The sequence below is a fragment of the Dermochelys coriacea genome, chromosome 2 (genome assembly GCF_009764565.3).
Source record: "Dermochelys coriacea isolate rDerCor1 chromosome 2, rDerCor1.pri.v4, whole genome shotgun sequence".
In the NCBI taxonomy this organism is placed as follows: Eukaryota; Metazoa; Chordata; order Testudines; family Dermochelyidae; genus Dermochelys; species Dermochelys coriacea.
The window spans coordinates 49,999,452-50,017,620 of NC_050069.1; the positions used below are offsets into that span (position 1 = coordinate 49,999,452).

General features: G+C 41.9%; 1 long non-coding RNA gene across 2 annotated transcripts; it reads right to left on the bottom strand.

Moving 5' to 3' along the window:
- Positions 1 to 6,346: 6,346 nt before the first annotated feature.
- On the bottom strand, positions 6,347 to 18,088 carry LOC119850562. 2 transcript variants are annotated; one of them, XR_005290945.2, is made up of 4 exons: positions 16,175 to 18,088; positions 11,840 to 12,037; positions 9,907 to 10,029; positions 6,347 to 8,925 (listed from the first exon to the last, which is right to left on the bottom strand). It is a non-coding gene; the product is annotated as an uncharacterized LOC119850562 (long non-coding RNA). The 2 variants fall into 2 exon arrangements; XR_006278738.1 differs by having other exon boundaries at positions 6,347 to 7,833; positions 16,175 to 18,086.
- Between the last annotated feature and the right edge of the window lie 81 nt (positions 18,089 to 18,169).

Below are 18,169 nucleotides of genomic sequence, written 5' to 3' on the forward strand. Positions count from 1 at the left end.
AAGACGGACTAGTGAAGGAGAAATAGAGCTTAGAACAGGTTTGCAGAGTTGGAAAATGAAGAAGGGGCTCAGCAGGTAGTTGCTGAAGGTGGAAGGGCAAGGAAGAAGAGAAGAGAGGCTAGTCCTATAGGAAAAGGGGAAGAGTCAAGGGAGACTACATCAAATATGAGCCCCAGGGGATACAGGATGGGTTGAAGAGGATTATAAGGGAAAATAGGAATGGAAAAACTTGCAGCCAGAGAGAACAGAGGAGAGACTGGAGAATAGCACTGTCACCAGGAAAAGGCAGGTCTATGTGATAGGGGACTCTTTATTGAGAAGAATAGACAGGCCTGTAACCAGAGCAGATCCAGAGAATAGAAGGGTGTGCTGTCTTCCGGGTGCTAAGATATGGAATGTAGACCTGAGGTTGAAAAGGATCCTAAAGGGAGCGGGAAAGAATCCCCTAATTATCCTTCATGTGGGAACAAATGATATGGCTAGATTCTCGCTGGAAAGTATTAAGGGAGACTATGCTAGGCTGGGGAAGACGCTTAAGGAAATTGAGGCTCAGGTGATCTTTACTGGGATCCTGCCTGTTCCTAGAAAAGGGCAACAAAGGTGTGACAAGATTATGACTGTCAACAGATGGCTTAGGCAGTGGTGCTATAAGGAGGGCTTTAGGATGTATGGCCACTGGGAGGCATTCATGGACAGAGGGCAGTTCTCTCAGGATGGACTTCATCTGAGTAGGGAAGGAAATAGATTTCTAGGATGGAGGAGAGCTTTAAACTAGGAATTTGGGAAAGATGGTTGGGAGATGTCCAGGTAAACTCCACGCCAGATTTTAGCATTGAGAGAGAAGAAGATGAAGTAAGAAAGGATACAGCCGTGGTAGGAGAATGTATATAAGGAGCGAGGGCAGTGTGGATACTAGTCTAATAGGTTATACTGGCTGTAGAATGACTGTGCCTAATAGGATACAAAATGTGAGCGAGGCCAAACAGCAAAAATTAAAATGTTTGTACACCAATGCGAGGAGCCTAGGTAACAAAATGGAGGAACTAGAGCTACTGGTGCAGGAAGTGAAACCAGATATTCTAGGGATAACAGAAACATGGTGGAATAGTAGTCATGACTGGACTACAGGTATTGAAGGGTATGTGCTGTTTAGGAAAGACAGAAATAAAGGTAAAGGTGGTGGAGTAACACTATATATCAATGATGAGGTAGAATGTAAAGAAATAAGAAGCGATGCAATGGATAAGACAGAGTCCGTCTGGGCAAAAATTTCATTGGGGAAGATAACTAGTAGAGCCTCTCCTACGATAGTGCTTGGGGTGTGTTATAGACCTCCGGGATCTAATTTGGATATGGATAAAGCCCTTTTTAATGTTTTTAATAAAGTAAATACTAATGGAAACTTCATTATCATGAAAAGAAAAGGAGTACTTGTGGCACCTTAGAGACTAACAAATTTATTAGAGCATAAGCTTTCGTGAGCTACAGCTCACTTCATCGGATGCATCGGATGCATGAAGTGAGCTGTAGCTCACAAAAGCTTATGCTCTAATAAATTTGTTAGTCTCTAAGGTGCCACAAATACTCCTTTTCTTTTTGCGAATACAGACTAACACGGCTGCTACTCTGAAACCTTTCATGATCATGGGAGACTTTAACTTCCCAGATATAGACTAGAGGACCAGTGCTAGTAATAATAATAGGGCTCAGATTTTCCTAGATGCGATAGCTGATGGATTCCTTCATCAAGTAGTTGCTGAACCGACTAGAGGGGATGCCATTTTAGATTTAATTTTGGTGAGTAGCGAGGACCTCATAGAAGAAATAGTTATAGGGGATCTTGGCTCAAGTGATCATGAGCTAATTCAGTTCAAACTGAACGGAAGGATTAACAAAAATAAATCTGCAACTAGAATTTTTGATTTCAAAAGGGCTGACTTTCAAAAATTAAGGAAATTAGTTAGGGAAGTGGATTGGACTGAAGAATTTATGGATCTAAAGGTAGAGGAGGCCTGGGATTACTTTAAATCGAAGCTGCAGAAGCTATCGGAAGCCTGTATCCCGAGAAAGGGGAAAAAATTCATAGGCAGGAGTTGTAAACCAAGCTGGATGAGCAAGCATCTTAGAGAGGTGATTAAGAAGAAGCAGAAAGCATACAGGGAGTGGAAGATGGGAGGGATGAGCAAGGAAAGCTACCTTATTGAGGTCAGAACATGTAGGGATAAAGTGAGACAGGCTAAAAGTTGAGTAGAGTTGGACCTTGCAAAGGGAATTGAAACCAATAGTAAAAGGTTCTATAGCCATATAAATAAGAAGAAAACTAAGAAAGAAGAAGTGGGGCCGCTAAACACTGAGGATGGAGTGGAGGTTAAAGATAATCTAGGCATGGCCCAATATCTAACCAAATACTTTGCCTCAGTCTTTAATAAGGCTAAAGAGGATCTTGGGGATAATGGTAGCATGACAAATAGGAATGAGGATATGGAGGTAGATATTACCATATCTGAGGTAGAAGCGAAACTCAAACAGCTTAATGGGACTAAATCGGGGTGGGAGGACCCAGATAATCTTCATCCAAGAATATTAAAGGAATTGGTACCTGAAATTGCAAGCCCATTAGCAAGAATTTTTAATGAATCTGCAAACTCAGGAGTTGTACCGAATGATTGGAGAATTGCTAATAAAGTTCCTATTTTTAAGAAAGGAAAAAAAAAGTGATCCAGGTAACTACAGGCCAGTTAGTTTGACATCTGTAGTATGCATGGTCCTGGAAAAAATTTTGAAGGAGAAATTAGTTAAGGACATTGAAGTCAATGGTAAATGGGACAAAATACAACATGGTTTTACAAAAAGTAGATCATGCCAAACCAACTTGATCTCCTTTTTTGAAAAAGTAACAGATTTTTTAGATAAAGGAAACGCGATGGATCTAATTTACCTAGATTTCAGTAAGGTGTTTGATACCATGCCACATGGGGAATTATTAGTTAAATTGGAGAAGATGGGGATCAATATTAACATCAAAAGGTGGATAAGGAATTGGTTAAAGGGGAGACTGCAATGGGTCCTACTGAAAGGCGAAATGTCAGGCTGGAGGGAGGTTACCAGTGGAGTTCCTCAGGGATCGGTTTTGGGACCAATCTTATTTAATCTTTTTATTACTGATCTTGGCACAAAAAGTGGGAGTGTGCTCATAAAGTTTGCAGATGATACAAAGCTGGGAGGTATTGCCAATTCAGAGAAGGATCGGGATATTATACAAGAGGATCTGGATGACCTTGTAAACTGGAGTAATAGTAATAGGATGAAATTTAATAGTGAGAAGTGTAAGGTTATGCATTTTGGGATTAATAACAAGAATTTTAGCTATAAGTTGGGGACGCATCAATTAGAAGTAACAGAAGAGGAGAAGGACCTTGGAGTACTGGTTGATCATAGGATGACTATGAGCTGCCAATGTGATATGGCTGTGAAAAAAGCTAATGCGGTTTTGGGATGCATCAGGAGAGGCATTTCCAGTAGGGATAAGGAGGTTTTAGTACCATTATACAAGGCACTGGTGAGACCTCACCTAGAATACTGTGTGCAGTTCTGGTCTCCCATGATTAAAAAGGATGAATTCAAACTGGAGCAGGTACAGAGAAGGGCTACTAGGATGATCCGAGGAATGGAAAACTTGTCTTATGAAAGGAGACTGAAGGAGCTTGGCTTGTTTAGCCTAACTAAAAGAAGGTTGAGGGGAGATATGATTACTCTCTATAAATTTATCAGAGGGATAAATACTGGAGAGGGAGAGGAATTATTTCAGCTCAGCACCAATGTGGACACAAGAACAAATGGGTATAAACTGGCCACCAGGAAGTTTAGACATGAAATTAGACAAAGGTTTCTAATCATCAGAGGAGTGAAGTTTTGGAATAGCCTTCCAAGGGTTGCAGTGGGGGCAAAAGATCTATCTGGCTTTAAGATTCTACTGGATAAGTTTATGGAGGAGATGGTATGATGCGATAATGTGACTTTGGTAATTAATTGATCTTTAAATATTCAGGTTAAATAGGCCTAATCCCCTGAGATTGGATATTAGATGGATGGGATCTGAGTTACCCAGGAAAGAATTTTCTGTAGTATCTTGCTGGTGAATCTTGCCCATATGCTCAGGGTTTAGCTGATCGCCATATTTGGGGTCGGGAAGGAATTTTCCTCCAGGGCAGATTGGAGAGGCCTTGGAGGTTTTTCGCCTTCCTCTGTAGCACGGGGCACATGTCACCTGAGGGAGGATTCTCTGCTCCTTGAACTCTTTAAACCACGATTTGAGGACTTCAATAGCTCAGACATAGGTGAGGTTTTTTCGTAGGAGTGGGTGGGTGAGCTTCTGTGGCCTGCGTTGTGCAGGAGGTGGGACTAGATGATCAGAATGGTCCCTTCAGACCTTAGTATCTATGAATCTATGAATACCTGGAACAAGTTTTAAACAATCAATTCGTAAGCAACTAGAGGATAACAGAGTGATACAGAATAGCCTGCATAGATTTATTAAAAACAAATCCTGCCCAACCAACCAAATTTTCTTCTTCAACAGGGTTACTGGCCTAGTGAATAGGGGGGAAACAGTAGATATGATGTATATTGATTTTAGTAAGATTTTTGATCTGGGGAATGTGATCTAGATGAAATTACTATAAGGTGGATGCACAACTGTTGAAAGACTGTACTTAGAGTAATTATCAATGGTTTGCTGTCAGACTGGAAAGGTGTATCTTGTGAGATCTGGCAGGTGTCAGTCCGAGGTCTAGCACTAATCAATAGTTTTATTAAAGATTTGAATAATGTTGTGGAGAGTATGCTTATAAAATTTTCAGATGACACCAAGTTAGGAGGGATTGCGTGCACTTTGGCGGATAGTATTAGAATTCCAAATGACCTTGATCAATTCTCCAGTTTGTCTGAATTCAGCAAGATAAAGTTCAATAAAGATAAGTGCAAAGTACTACTCTTAGGAAGGAAAAATCAAATGCACAACTACAAAATGAGGGAATAACTGGCTAAGTGTTAGTACTGCTGAAAAGGATCAGTTATAGTAGATCACAAATTGAACATGTCAACAATGTGATGCAGTTGCAAAAAAAGGTTATCATAATTCTGGGGTGTATTAACAGCAATGTTGTAAGACACTGGAGCTAGTTGTCCTGCTCTACTCCGCACTGGTGACACTTCAGGTTGGATACTGTGTCTACTTCCGGGCACAATACTTTAGGAAAGATGTGAACAAACTGGAGAGACTCCAGAGGAGAGCAGCAAACATGATAACAGGTTTAGAAAACCTGACCTATGAGAAAAAATTTTAAAAAAAACCTGGACAGGTTTAGTCTTGAAAAAATAATATTTGGGGCCGGGGGGAGGGGATCTGATAAGTCTTCAAATATGTTAAAGCCTGTTAAGAGTATGGTGATCAATTTTTCTACATGTCCACTGAAAGTAGGGCAAGAAATAATGGGCTTAATGTACAGCAAAGAAGATTTAGGTTAGATATTAGGGTAAATTTTCCAATTGTAACTGCAGTTAATCTCTGGAATAGGCTTCCAGGGGAAGTTGTGGAATTCCCATCACTGGAGTTTAAGAACCATGTGGACAAACACCTGTCAGAGATGGTCTAGGTTTACTTGGTCCTGCCTCAGCACAGGGGGCTGCAGTTGATGAGTTCTTGAGGTCCCTTCCAGGCTTATATTTCTATGATAGGTCCCATTGTGATACCATGTGGTGTGAACAAAGTCAAACAGCAAGCTAGGTGTAAATCCTGTTTGACTACCAATGTGATGCTTTGGGGTTTTAGCAAGAGCAGTAAGGGGTTCTGTCACTGCCTGTTTTGTAACCTTGTGTGGTTAAGTGCTGTGCTGCTTTTGGCTCAGACCCATGACCCCAGCCACCTGCTCACAGCACAATGTTCTCACCCTGGATTTCACCAGCCTGGTTTACTCCTTGCAAGGCGACAGTCCTTTCCCCCAAACCATTTCACCTGTGATGTCCAGTCCCTCTCACAGAACACTCACAAGTTATTAAGCTCACTGCCTCCAAAGAGACAGAGCACACACCAGCCTCTTAAAAAGAAAAGGAGTACTTGTGGCTCCTTAGAGACTAACAAATTTATTAGAGCATAAGCTTTCGTGAGCTACAGCTCACTTCATCGCTCACAAAAGCTTATGCTCTAATAAATTTGTTAGTCTCTAAGGTGCCACAAGTACTCCTTTTCTTTTTGCGAATACAGACTAACACGGTTGCTACTCTGAAACCAGCCTCTTAGTTTATCTGAGGACTTCACCCTTCAGTTTAATACAATGAACTGAGATGGTTCTGTAATAAAACAAAAATAAGTTTATTAACAAAGAAAAGATATTTAAGTGATAATAAGTAAACATAGAAGACAGATATGGTGACATGTAAAACAAAACACATTTGCTAGTGACAAACTTAACTTCAGCAAATTACAATCTTTGTCTAAGCAGGTTACCCACCTACAGTCAGTTCCAGTCCCACTTGGTTTTGAGGCCAAGAGAATCCACTTTTCATGATCCCAAAGGGCACTGCTCCCTCTTTGTCCCCTAGGAGATGGATGCCAAAATGGTTTTCTGTTTCTGCTTATATTTCTCAAGGTCTATTGTCTCTGTTTCAAAAGCCAGGAATTCTTGGAATCAGGTTTCTGGTGTATTTATTGGTTCAACATAACTGAAAATATTCTCTATTTACTTTTTATTGATGAACCTGGCCACAGCCACAAGCAGAAACAAGTTAACATGGTCTTACATCGTATGGAAAATCCTTTATTATAAGGTGATATTTATAACAGAAAGTGAAGTTTAAAATTAGGATACAAATACTTGACAATCTCCCCTAAAGTTTGTAACATTTTTTTACCCTGTTGTCCAAACTGCTTAAAGGAACCAGAGTAGCAGCCGTGTTAGTCTGTATTCACAAAAAAGAAAAGGAGTACTTGTGGCTCAGTAGAGACTAACAAATTTAGTTAGTGAGCTACAGCTCACGAAAGCTTATGTTCAAATAAATTTGTTAGCCTCTAAGGTGCCACAAGCACTCCTTTTCTTTTTTGCTTAAAGGAACGTTTACAATATTTTTGCATAAGGCAGAACTAGTAGAACAAAAATTTTAAAAGAATCTCATTTGTTAAAACATATTCCTGCTAACTTCATAAATCAATGTGACAATTCAGTTAATTAGGAGTTACAGCGATGCTGAAAAAAATGAACACTTTACTGTAGCAGCCTGTACTTAATGTTCTCAATATACTGGGAGCCATCTCTTATGTAACATACCAGTGCATGGCAATCTATAGCAACAAGGTATCCACAGTGAAGAAATACTTGCCTGTCTGTGGCATAACATTTTTGTCCAGTCACCAGACCAATGGGTATCTTTGCAAAAATGTGAATTGTTATCTAAGATAAATAAACCCCACTTTTATTTCAGCAACAAAGTCTACTTTACTTGTAACAAATGATGATAGTCTACTTTCTTCTTGTTCCTTGAGCTGAAGGTCTAAGTGCTATACCATGGACCAAATTCTTTTTGCATTTACACCAGTGAGAGTAAATCTGTAATAATGAGAATAACTAAGAGCAGAAGCCTGGATCATTCCACACACAATCATTCCATGATCTCTGCACAAAGAGGAGACTCTCTGTGAGTGGATTTCCTTGCCTCCTACTTGGGAAGAGAGGTTCAGATGTCTCTGCAGTATCACCCTAGCTCCTCCAGATGAAGAGGACTGTGTTGGTCTCTGTGGGTCAGGCATCTACACTGGAGAGGGATTGTAGACTGGGTGGGCTGATTAGAGGAATGGAGAGGTAGGTTATATGGGGTGAATGCGGGGGAGGGATAGCTCAGTGGTTTGAGCTTTGGCCTGCTAAACCCAGGGTTGTGAGTTCAATCCTTGAGGGGGCCATTTAGGGAACTGGGGCAAAAATTGGGGTTTGGTCCTGCTTTGAGCAGGGGGTTGGACTAGATGACCTCCTGAGGTCCCTTCCAACCCTGATATTCTATGAATGGGACTGTGGGAGAAGCACTCACTGTTCCACCTCTGATTCTGTGGAGATGAGGTGGAATACAGAGTAAGGACAGTCTCAGGACATTCATAGTTAGGAATCAACCTTGACAGCACAACTTCTACCATGAGTTAGAACTATCACAGAGGCACAGGCCTCTTGTGGATCTCTGGGTATTTGCAAGATCTGGGGTGCCTCTGAGAGTGGCGGTGCCTTTTCAAACTGGGGTGCCTTTTCAAACCCTGCCCCACTGACAAGACAGTATACGGAGAATTGTTTGTCTATTACTTCCTCAGAGCCTTCTCCTGTGGTTTTGTATCCTAAGAGGGCCACGAGGTTTTGTGAGATATTTATGATGAGGGCCAGAATTTGGCCCTGCACAGAGAACCCTAATAGGGTGAGGTGCTGAATGCAGAAACATTGATTGTGGGTGTGCATATTGTTATATATGGTAGAGTGCAGTCTCTGTCCTGGGGTGCAGAGTGGGGTTTGATGGGACAGGGAATTCAGAGGAGGGATGATGTGGGGCTGATGGGTATGTATAGCAGCAAATCCACCTGCCAACTGTTTTCAGCAGATATACAGCAGAAACATCATTTAAAAAGGCATCTTTAAAGTACTGATGTGGGCCCTGATTCTACAAACACCCGTGAGTTACTTTCTGCATAGCAGTTGTCCCATTGTCACATGTGAGTAGGCGTTTGTTCTATGAAGGGCCTTAGGCTTTATTTGTTCTAAGCGCAATACTAGAAATCTCTTCTTTCATTCTTTTTCCTTTTAATATCTTTTTATTAAATTTTGAAATGAAAAAATCTCAAGGCACCGAAATCTTAGATATTTCACATTCTCATGCTATGTCATATTTTCAGATTTGCTGAAAGGCAAAAGGAAGTAAATAAATAAAGAGAACTGCTAGCAGGCTGGGGTTTTATCTGCTTAGCTTCCTTGGGACTAAGTATTTATGGAGGAGTTACAAACCCCTGGAATTAAGGATTGATAATGGAAACATTGGCAGACACTTAACCCTAACTCACTGTGCTACCTCTGCATGCCCTTCTCCTGGCTGGGCTTGCTGTATCAGGTTTCACTTCCATCTTCAGCTACTCCAAGACCTTTTAAGGTGTCAAGGCTGCTGATATATTCAGCCCCATAAGTCTGTGGAGATATTGACTCATATACTTGATGATGTATACAGTTGCATGCACACAGTGTGAAAGACTCTACACTGTAAAACTGACTGCTTAGCAGTGAGGCTGGACAAGATGTGCCACTGATTGGCTATAATCCTGACTCTCCTGACACTGTTTAAGAAGCCCAAGAGTCAGCGTTCTATCAGGAGTCTCTATTCCTCTTTCAATCAGTGGCTCGTCCCTTTTGTCTGGAACCAAGGTTGGTTTTGTGGCTAACACATAGGACTTGTCCTCCAGAAATCTGGATTTTATTACTGGCTCTGCCACAGAAGTTCCTGTGTGACTTTGGGCAAGTCATTAATACGTCTCTACTTCAGTTTCCCTGTCTGCAAAATGGAGCTAATACTTACCTCCTACAAGAGTGTTGATTAGTTAAATTAATATTTATGAAGGGATCCAATACTACAGTAATACAAACTAGAGAAAAGCCTATGCATACAATAAACAAGCAGCCATTGTGTCTCCCCTAGGGACCACAGCTCAGCTGTCCAAAGGTAACTTTCTTTGGCTATTGGTGCTGCTTGTGTGAATTTTACATTGTGGGGACAGGCCGGGGTATTGAGAGGCCAGGATGAAGTGGATGGCAACTATCCATCTCACCAAACCTCCTTTCCTCCACCAAGAATCTAGACATCAGTCAGTATTAACTAGGCTGGTTCACTTACCAAATAGCAAGGAAGATACAGGAGGCTTCTTAAAGTTCAGGAATAACCCATGCGGTGGCAGCATTATTGTGGATTATGGGTTGTGGCTGTCAATGTAGCCTCTCAAATGCTGGTTCTACAGCCCTGCAAACATTCAGGAGTAAATTTCAGTTGCAAAATTGTATATTAGTAAGCCGGTAGTCAGAATGAGGTGTTTCCTGCTTTCTACTGATGAGCCGAAGAAAAAGACCTCATGAGCAGACCTTATTTGTATAAACTTTGCCAAAATAATCAATTTTGTCTGTTTTGGATTGAATTTTGCTTAAGGCTTGGATGCAGGGGTAATGAAATGTTATCTTTATTGTGGGACTAAAAGGCACTTAATATGTACTTAATATGCCCTAACTGTAGGTCACCATGACTTAAACCTCACTTGCTAAGTGGGAGGTTCTGATGCCAAACCCAAATGAAAATCAGAGGAGGGTGGACAATCTGGTGAGCCCTCGATGCCATTTGACCCATCCCCTTTCCACTGTTTAAAGCCAGAGCTAAATACTTTCAGTTGAGCGTGCTTGTCTCTTCAGCAATCACGAGAGCTGAAATCACTGATAAGTTGGAATAGGGGGGCCTGAGCTTTAGATCTGGTATAGTAACAGCATTGCCTTGAAGGACAGTGCAGAGAGAGCAGCAACAGTGAGGTTCCCCACTACTAAGTGAAACCATGAGAGCTGAAATAATCTGAGCTAGATGGTGGAACCCAGAACATGGCATCATAGCCAAGGGCAGCAGGCTGAGAGCTGCTAAGGTGCTCCCTATCCAGCAAATCTTAGAGCCGAGATTACTGCTGGCTGGGTTAGGTGGTTGTGGTGCTGTGGACCGAACTAACACAGCAGAAGAGTGGTGAAAAGCAACTGAGGTGAGATGCCACGATGTGCTGGCAGAGATGGCAGCAGTAAGAGGTGGTGGAGGCATCACTACCCCATCTACCAGGACTCATCAGAACCCTGTCCGCCGGGGCTCGAGGTGAACTCACCTGAACACATCCCTGGATTATGGAATTTCACTGACCTTGGACTACAAACCACGAGTGGGCTGAAGCAGAGGAAAATAGCCAGTGGCATATGAAAGGGTCATTACAATTGCACTCTGCAAGGGAAATTGAGGCAAAGGACACTGTCCAAGATATTGTGGGGTGGGTATTTTATTTGTGGTGGAGTTTTCTCACATTAATGTTGTTACCCCTCCTGTTAATAAACCTTTTCTTTTGGTTATATCAGACTCAGTGTTTGTGAGTGGGGAAGTGTTGCCTCTCAGAGGCACTCGGAGGAGTATCTGGGTGGGGGCTAGAGCTGGATATGTTTTGTAATGTTAAGAGGAACCCCCAGGTATTGAACCCTGCCCTTGTTGCTGCTGACATCACCTGCCAGAAAGGTTATCTAATCTGAGCAACATCACACATTAAAAAGAAATTCTTACATTTCCTCGTGGATGTTAGTAGTAACACCATGAATGACTAAAACTGAAAGAATTTTAAACATCTAATTCTCTTTCCATTATTTGTGCTGGATTTTTATTTCATTTTATTGATGTATTACTTTTTATCCCACTTCATTCAGTTTGGACACTGTAAACAACTTAGGCCCCGATCCTGCAATGTGGTATGTGTGGGCAGACCCCAGTGTCTCTCTGGAGACCCTTTGAAGTCAGCTGGACCCCATGCAGGCCTAAGGGTCTGCCTGTGTACATCACATTGTAGAACTGGAGCTTGGATGAGTTTCACTTTGTGTCTAATCAGTTCCTAGCTGTTTTCTCTTTTGTGATCTCATGCCTTATAAAACCTTGTTTTCATAAAATCCTAAATATGTGCCATTTTCCACCTATGCACTGCTATCTTAAATTCAGACACAGACAGCCTGCCTCCTTCATAGATTTCAGCTGAGACTTGCTGTCTTACCTAATCAAATTTTCAGTCTGTGAATTTTCTGAGGGTCTCATTTCATTAGATCTGCAATCATTGGTAATGCAGTGAGTAGGAGTGATGGCTGTCAACTACAGCACTACTTCTGACTTATCCCACTGTCTTTCCTGTGCAAACAGCTTCAGCTGAGGCCTCAGAACAAGGTTTTTGTACCACGGTAAGAAGCTATGTTTCCTGTAAAGAACCAGAGACAAGTGTATATTTTCTGAAATGCACAATATTTTACTAGAGCACTCAGAATTGTGACTTACATTCATATTTTGTCTTTGTTATTAGAAATTGTGGAGGGCACTTTTTGTCAAAATGCAAAATGTCTACTACGAAGTTATAATAAGCACAACTACTGCTTGATAATATTACATATCTCTCAACTTCATATGAATTATTGTTTGTGGTCTTAAAGTATATTGGCTTTTTCCTCTGTCTAGGCTAAATAACACAGTTACATGATAAGAACATCAACACATTTAATACACAATGATTGTATCGGAAAGCATAGCATGTAGAAGGACAGGGTTAAAAAACAGACGAGCTAATAAACCACATTTGAGTAAGTCAGACAAATAGGAAGTGGCAGAACAGGCCTGCTGGATCAAGGCTGACAGATATTAGTCTAGGTGTGAGACAAAAATATAGTAAAACATTAACTTATTATATTTTAGTACATTAGGTGCTTTACAGGGCAGGGAGTTATTACATAGAGATGAGGAGTACTTGTGGCACCTTAGAGACTAACAAATTTATTAGAGCATAAGCTTTCGTGAGCTACAGCTCACTTCATCGGATGCACTGAAACCTGTCATTACATAGAGATGACAATTCTTAGTATAAAAATCACCCTTACATCCCAAAGTCTTGGGATTTTTTCTCACTATACTATTTCTCTTAAACTAAATATAAGGCAAAGAACTTTTCCTATACTATTTTCTTCCTGGCTGTAATGTAGATAATTACTTGGTTCTAGGACAGTCCCTAGTGAAATAGGAATGAATTTTTCAAGTGGGAATGAGTTGTCCTTCCTAGTTCTCTGGGGATTTTCCATGTACTGGGTAACTGTTTGGAAATAAGGGTGAAATACATGGAAATTAAGGGCTGGATCCCTCAGATATTTAACAAGCATAATTAACTTTATTCAGATATATAGCTCCATCAGCTCAGATCATTTCCTCCTGTGATGACACCCGCAGGAGCGGACTCTGGAGAGGAAATTATCTGCAGAGAGCCCTTGATGCAGTTCCTCCCTGATTGTTCTATAGGAGTTAGGGCTAACCTTAACCCCTATGCCTCTGCATAGGCTGTGGGGCTGGACCCCAAACATGGAGGATCTTTGGGAGGTCGGGATCTTGCCCATGGAGGCTCTGTGCCTCTGCACTGGCTTCATGATAAGGATCGGCTGGGTGGGGCTGTGCTGGTTCAGGGAATCTGTCATAGTCAGGAGATGATCTGTCCTTCCTCTGCTTACTACCCCAGTACATCATTGTTCCTTCCCCCTAGCTGAATCCGTAAACCTGTGCAGCTCCCTTATGGGATCCGTGTGTGTTTAGGGGTGGTGGGGGCAGTGCTACAATGTTGATTATATCCCCATTCCACCCTGCATGGAAGTGGACAGATCCATGTGTAGATTAGAGGAAGGACCTAGGGGGTGGAAAATCCATCCCATTTAAATTAATCAATGGGATTACTCATGTGAGGGATTACTCACAGCCATAAATGTTTGCAGGATCAGGTCCCAATTTTATATATTCCTTCCCCCACAACCCTGTCTCCAGAGACAGACATAAGGTTTGGTTAGATTAGGAAATACAGCAAGTAGAACATGATATTTAAGAAGAAGGCACAGCGGGGGCAGTTGTAGTCATTCTGGGATTATAGCATCAGTTAGTTACATCTGTTGGTTTTTATAATTTGCTGAATGATTGTCTTATTTTACTGTGTTTTTTGAAAACCATTTAAAGTGCTTTGAATTCCAATATGTAGTTTGCAATGATTTCCATTCCCAGTTGTTCAGCACTTAATGCATTATAGTTCTAGAAAGACTAGAAGGAAATGATGTGTTTCATGCTCTTTAAGGTTGAACCTCAAGATGCTGTGCTTTCAAATCTGTTTCAGGATCACAAAAACCATATTTATATGTCTTCATTCAAGCCTCAATTTTCTGTTGTCTGCATAGTGCTGCTCTGGTTTTCTTGTTTTCTTATTCCTCCTGTGGGCATGGTTCTTACTGGCCATGGTAAAATGAGGCATTTGCATGAGGAAAAATTCAATATCTTCCACTGTTGTGTGCAGTTTTTATAGCTGTGTTTGTCCCAGGATACTAGAGACCTAAGGAGGGTGAGGTAATATCTTTTACTGGGCCAACACAGTAGCTCAAACTTGTCTCTTTCACCAACAGAAGTTGGTACAATATTAACTCACTCATTTTGTCTCTCTGATTTTCAGGAGGAGGTACCTAGCTGTTCTAAGAGGAAATCACATGTATTGTTTAAAATGTTATTTCGATTGAATACTATTACCCAGGTGGTGACGAGAAGCATCATCCAAATAACAACATTCACCAAAGCATTACCAAATGCAGGCAACATTTGATTATGATACCATCACATGGGCCAAATCCTTCCCCATGCACCAAACCCAAGTGGTCTTACCCCCACAGTAGATTTTTACAGTCCCTGGATACTGGTGATATCATCAGACTCATTAAAGCCCATCTCAAATAAGCAAATCAACATAACTTTTGCCAGCCATCTGTTCTGATTACTGTGTTTGTGTATTGGAGCCCTTCCTTCCCTATTTAGATGATAAGATGACTGTCTGTCTCTTACCATGTGTTTGTCGATGCTTAGTACAATGGGGGCGCTACTCTAGTCCCAGTTCAAGCTTCTAGGATGGGATTTTCAAAAATGCCTAATTGACTCAGAAACGCAAGTTTCTCTCAAAGCAAATAGACCTGGTTTACACTTAAAATTTAGGTCAACGTACTACAGCACTCGGTGGGGGAGGGGGTGTGTATTTTACATACCCCTCAGAGTCATAGCTATGCTGACCTAACTGTGGTGTAGATGCCGCTTGGTCGATGGAGGAATACTTCCGTTGACCTTGCTACTATCACTCAGGGAGGGAGTGTTCCTACAGCAATGAAAAAATACACCCTTCTGTTGGTTTAGGCCAGGGGTCGGCAACGTTTCAGAAGTGGTGTGCCGAGTCTTCATTTATTCACTCTAATTTAAGGTTTCGCATGTCAGTAATACATTTTAACGTTTTTAGAAGGTCTCTTCCTATAAGTCTTTAATATATAACTAAACTATTGTTGTATGTAAAGTAAGTAAAGTTTTTAAAATGTTTAAGAAGCTTCATTTAAAATTAAATTAAAATGCAGAGCCCCCCAGACCGGTGCCAGGATCCGGGCAGTGTGAGTGCCACTGAAAATCGGCTTGTGTGTCACCTTTGGCACGCATGCCATAGGTTGCCTACCCCTCGTTTAGGCCATGTCTACATTATAGAGTTATGCTGGCATTGTTTTGGCACCATAGCTATATTGCTATAGTCCCTGCAATGTAGAGATGGCCTCAGTTACTTAGACCCTCCCCCGGTTTTACTGTAATACAAATAAGTAATAATAGTGTAATCTGGAAAACCAGGCAAGAATTTATCACCATGGAGCTCCTGACTCCCATTATGCTGCCTTTGCCCCATTTTAGTGGAACAAAGGAGTCATAAAGCTTTGTTAAACTGGCATCTGGGAATTCTCCCAGCATGAGGGAGCCAGTATAACTGCACTCCCAGCCACCCTCCATGTGCTGAGGGAGGAAGGAGACATGACTGGAGCATGCTGCCATCCAGTTATCAAATTGCAGTAAAATGGGCTAAAATTACATCAAACACTTTCCTAATGTTAGTTTTTCATTACAGCAGTTGCCAGGGAATGTTATCTGAATGTCTGACTGGTTGTATTTTGGGAGAGAAAGTGGTCCATGCAATTGTGAGTAGATGGGACGATAGTCCATGAAAATATCTCTGTGAAGATGTTGGCCACATTTTTAGTCCCCAACTAGTTGCTTCTCTGCCCCTAAATTTAAAACAGCTGCTGCTTGTGAGCTGCTTTTCTTGGAAGTGACAGAAAATCCTACTCCTCTCAATTTCATGAGGGTCAATCCCCTGCTACGAAGTCTCCCATATCTGACTTTATGTGGGACACTAATACATAATCCAGTCCGATGAGGACTATCTCTGATCTCATTCTACCCATTCATAGCATTTCAATACAAATCCTTTGTTTGGAAACTAAAGAGGAATCATGAAATGTTCTAATACCTGGGGCTGAAGGGCCAGTGTGAGACAGGATATCAAGCTGTGTAAAAAGGACAGATCACAGGTGAATATTTTTCTATCATCAACAGCTAATTAATTTCACTAGTACCGAAGTTGCATACTTTGCAGTAATGACGCACACATTTTACACTGCATGAAATGTTATCTTTTGGTCAGCTAGATATCTTTAGTCTAATACAGCAGTTCTTAAACTGTGGGTCGGAACCCCAAAGCGGGCTGGCGTTAGACTTCTTGAGTCCTTGGTCCAAAGCCTGAGTCCTACTGCGTTGGGCCAAAGCCGAAGGCTGAGGGCTTCAGCCCTGGGCAGCGGGGCTCGGGATACAGGCCCCCTGCTTGGGGCTGAAGCCCTTAGGCTTTGCCCCCACCCCACCTAGAGTGGTGGGGCTCAGACAGATTCAGGCTTTGGTCCCCCCTCCTGGGGTTGTGTAGTAATTTTTATTGTCAGAAGGATGTCGTGGTGCAAAGAAGTTTGAGACCCCCTGGTTTAATAGATACTAGAAACCAATTGTCCTGGTCATACTGAGTCATGTTGTGATACGTGTAGGCATCTCCCTCTGCTGGGAGAGACTTGTGAAATATAATTATAACACCTTCACATAAATCAACAAGGAAGGAGAACATAGGTCATGAAGCAGAGCCCTACTGTTCCACTCACATTCATCACCAACAAAATTACCATTGCAGATGCAGCCCATGCACACCAGGAAAAACATTTATGTTTATCTTTTTCAGTTGGCTTCAGCATAAATATCTTCCTTGAAATGGCTGTAGTTGTGCAATAGTTAAGCTATATAGGACACAAGTAGGGGAAACTGGCATGTTGTTTTATGCTGTGAATTCTTGTTTCTTTTTTAGTTTGTTCTCAGTTATGGGAAAGCAAGAAAGTCTGAAGAACTATGACTGTAAATAACCAACCAGTGGCAATGCTCCTGGGTGGGCTACAACAGTTCCATACTGGAAACAGTTGCTAGTCTGTTAATACCAACCATCACTGAATTCTCTCTCGCTTCCAGGCTGCATAGCCAATCCTCTGTATATTTGATGAGGGCAGATATGTGGCATTGGCAATGTACATGCCCACACAAACAGAAATGTAAATATATAGGTGATGTTGGATTTCTTTGCTAATTGGGGTTTATTGAGCATCCAAAAATGCACTAGGTGTTCTACAGAGTAAACAGAAAGACATAGTCCCTACCCCAAGATGCTTACAATCTAATTTTAGACATGATGCAATGTGTGGGAGTAACAACCAATAGGGAAGGGTTAGGGTGAAGGTTACAGCACTGAGGCCATGCAGTTACTATGTACAAGCATATGTACATCCTGATGGCTCAATGCAAATTTTTAAATGATTATTTATTATTAACACACTCTCAGAGAATGAGTCTCCACCTCAAACCTTAGCGCCTGCATTACAATCCTTAAAGCAGGCTTTGCATCAGCTATTCCTCATGGCATCAGCCATACCTCATTCAGGCATGTAATCTGGCCAGTTTATGCCAGTGGCACATTTCAGTCAGTGTCTTGTTTTTCTGGCTGCAGCCTCTTATATTCCCCATCACCTCATCAGAGTTTCATATGGCGCACTCCAACCACACATGTTCTGAATATGATTAATACAGTGTGTGCTTTGCTGGATAGTTTAACCCAGAAATTTAAGTTTCTGTCTATCTTAGGACATTATACTGCCACCCATCACTGTAGTTTCTGAGCACCCCTTCCCCATGTGCACTGTGCCCTTGCTCCTCTTCCCCAGTGCCTCCTGACACCGTGAAACATTGGATCCATGGCATGCGATGGGGAGGCGCTGATCGGCAGGGCCTGCCAGAGATGCTGGAGGGAAGAGGAGGTTCTGGTAGGGAGGCTCCTTCTCCCCCTGCCCTGCCCTGCCCACCTGCCACTCACCTCCCTCTTCAGCTCCTCACCCCACTCCCCTGCCCACCTCCCGCCTCACCTCCCCACCCATGGGGACCC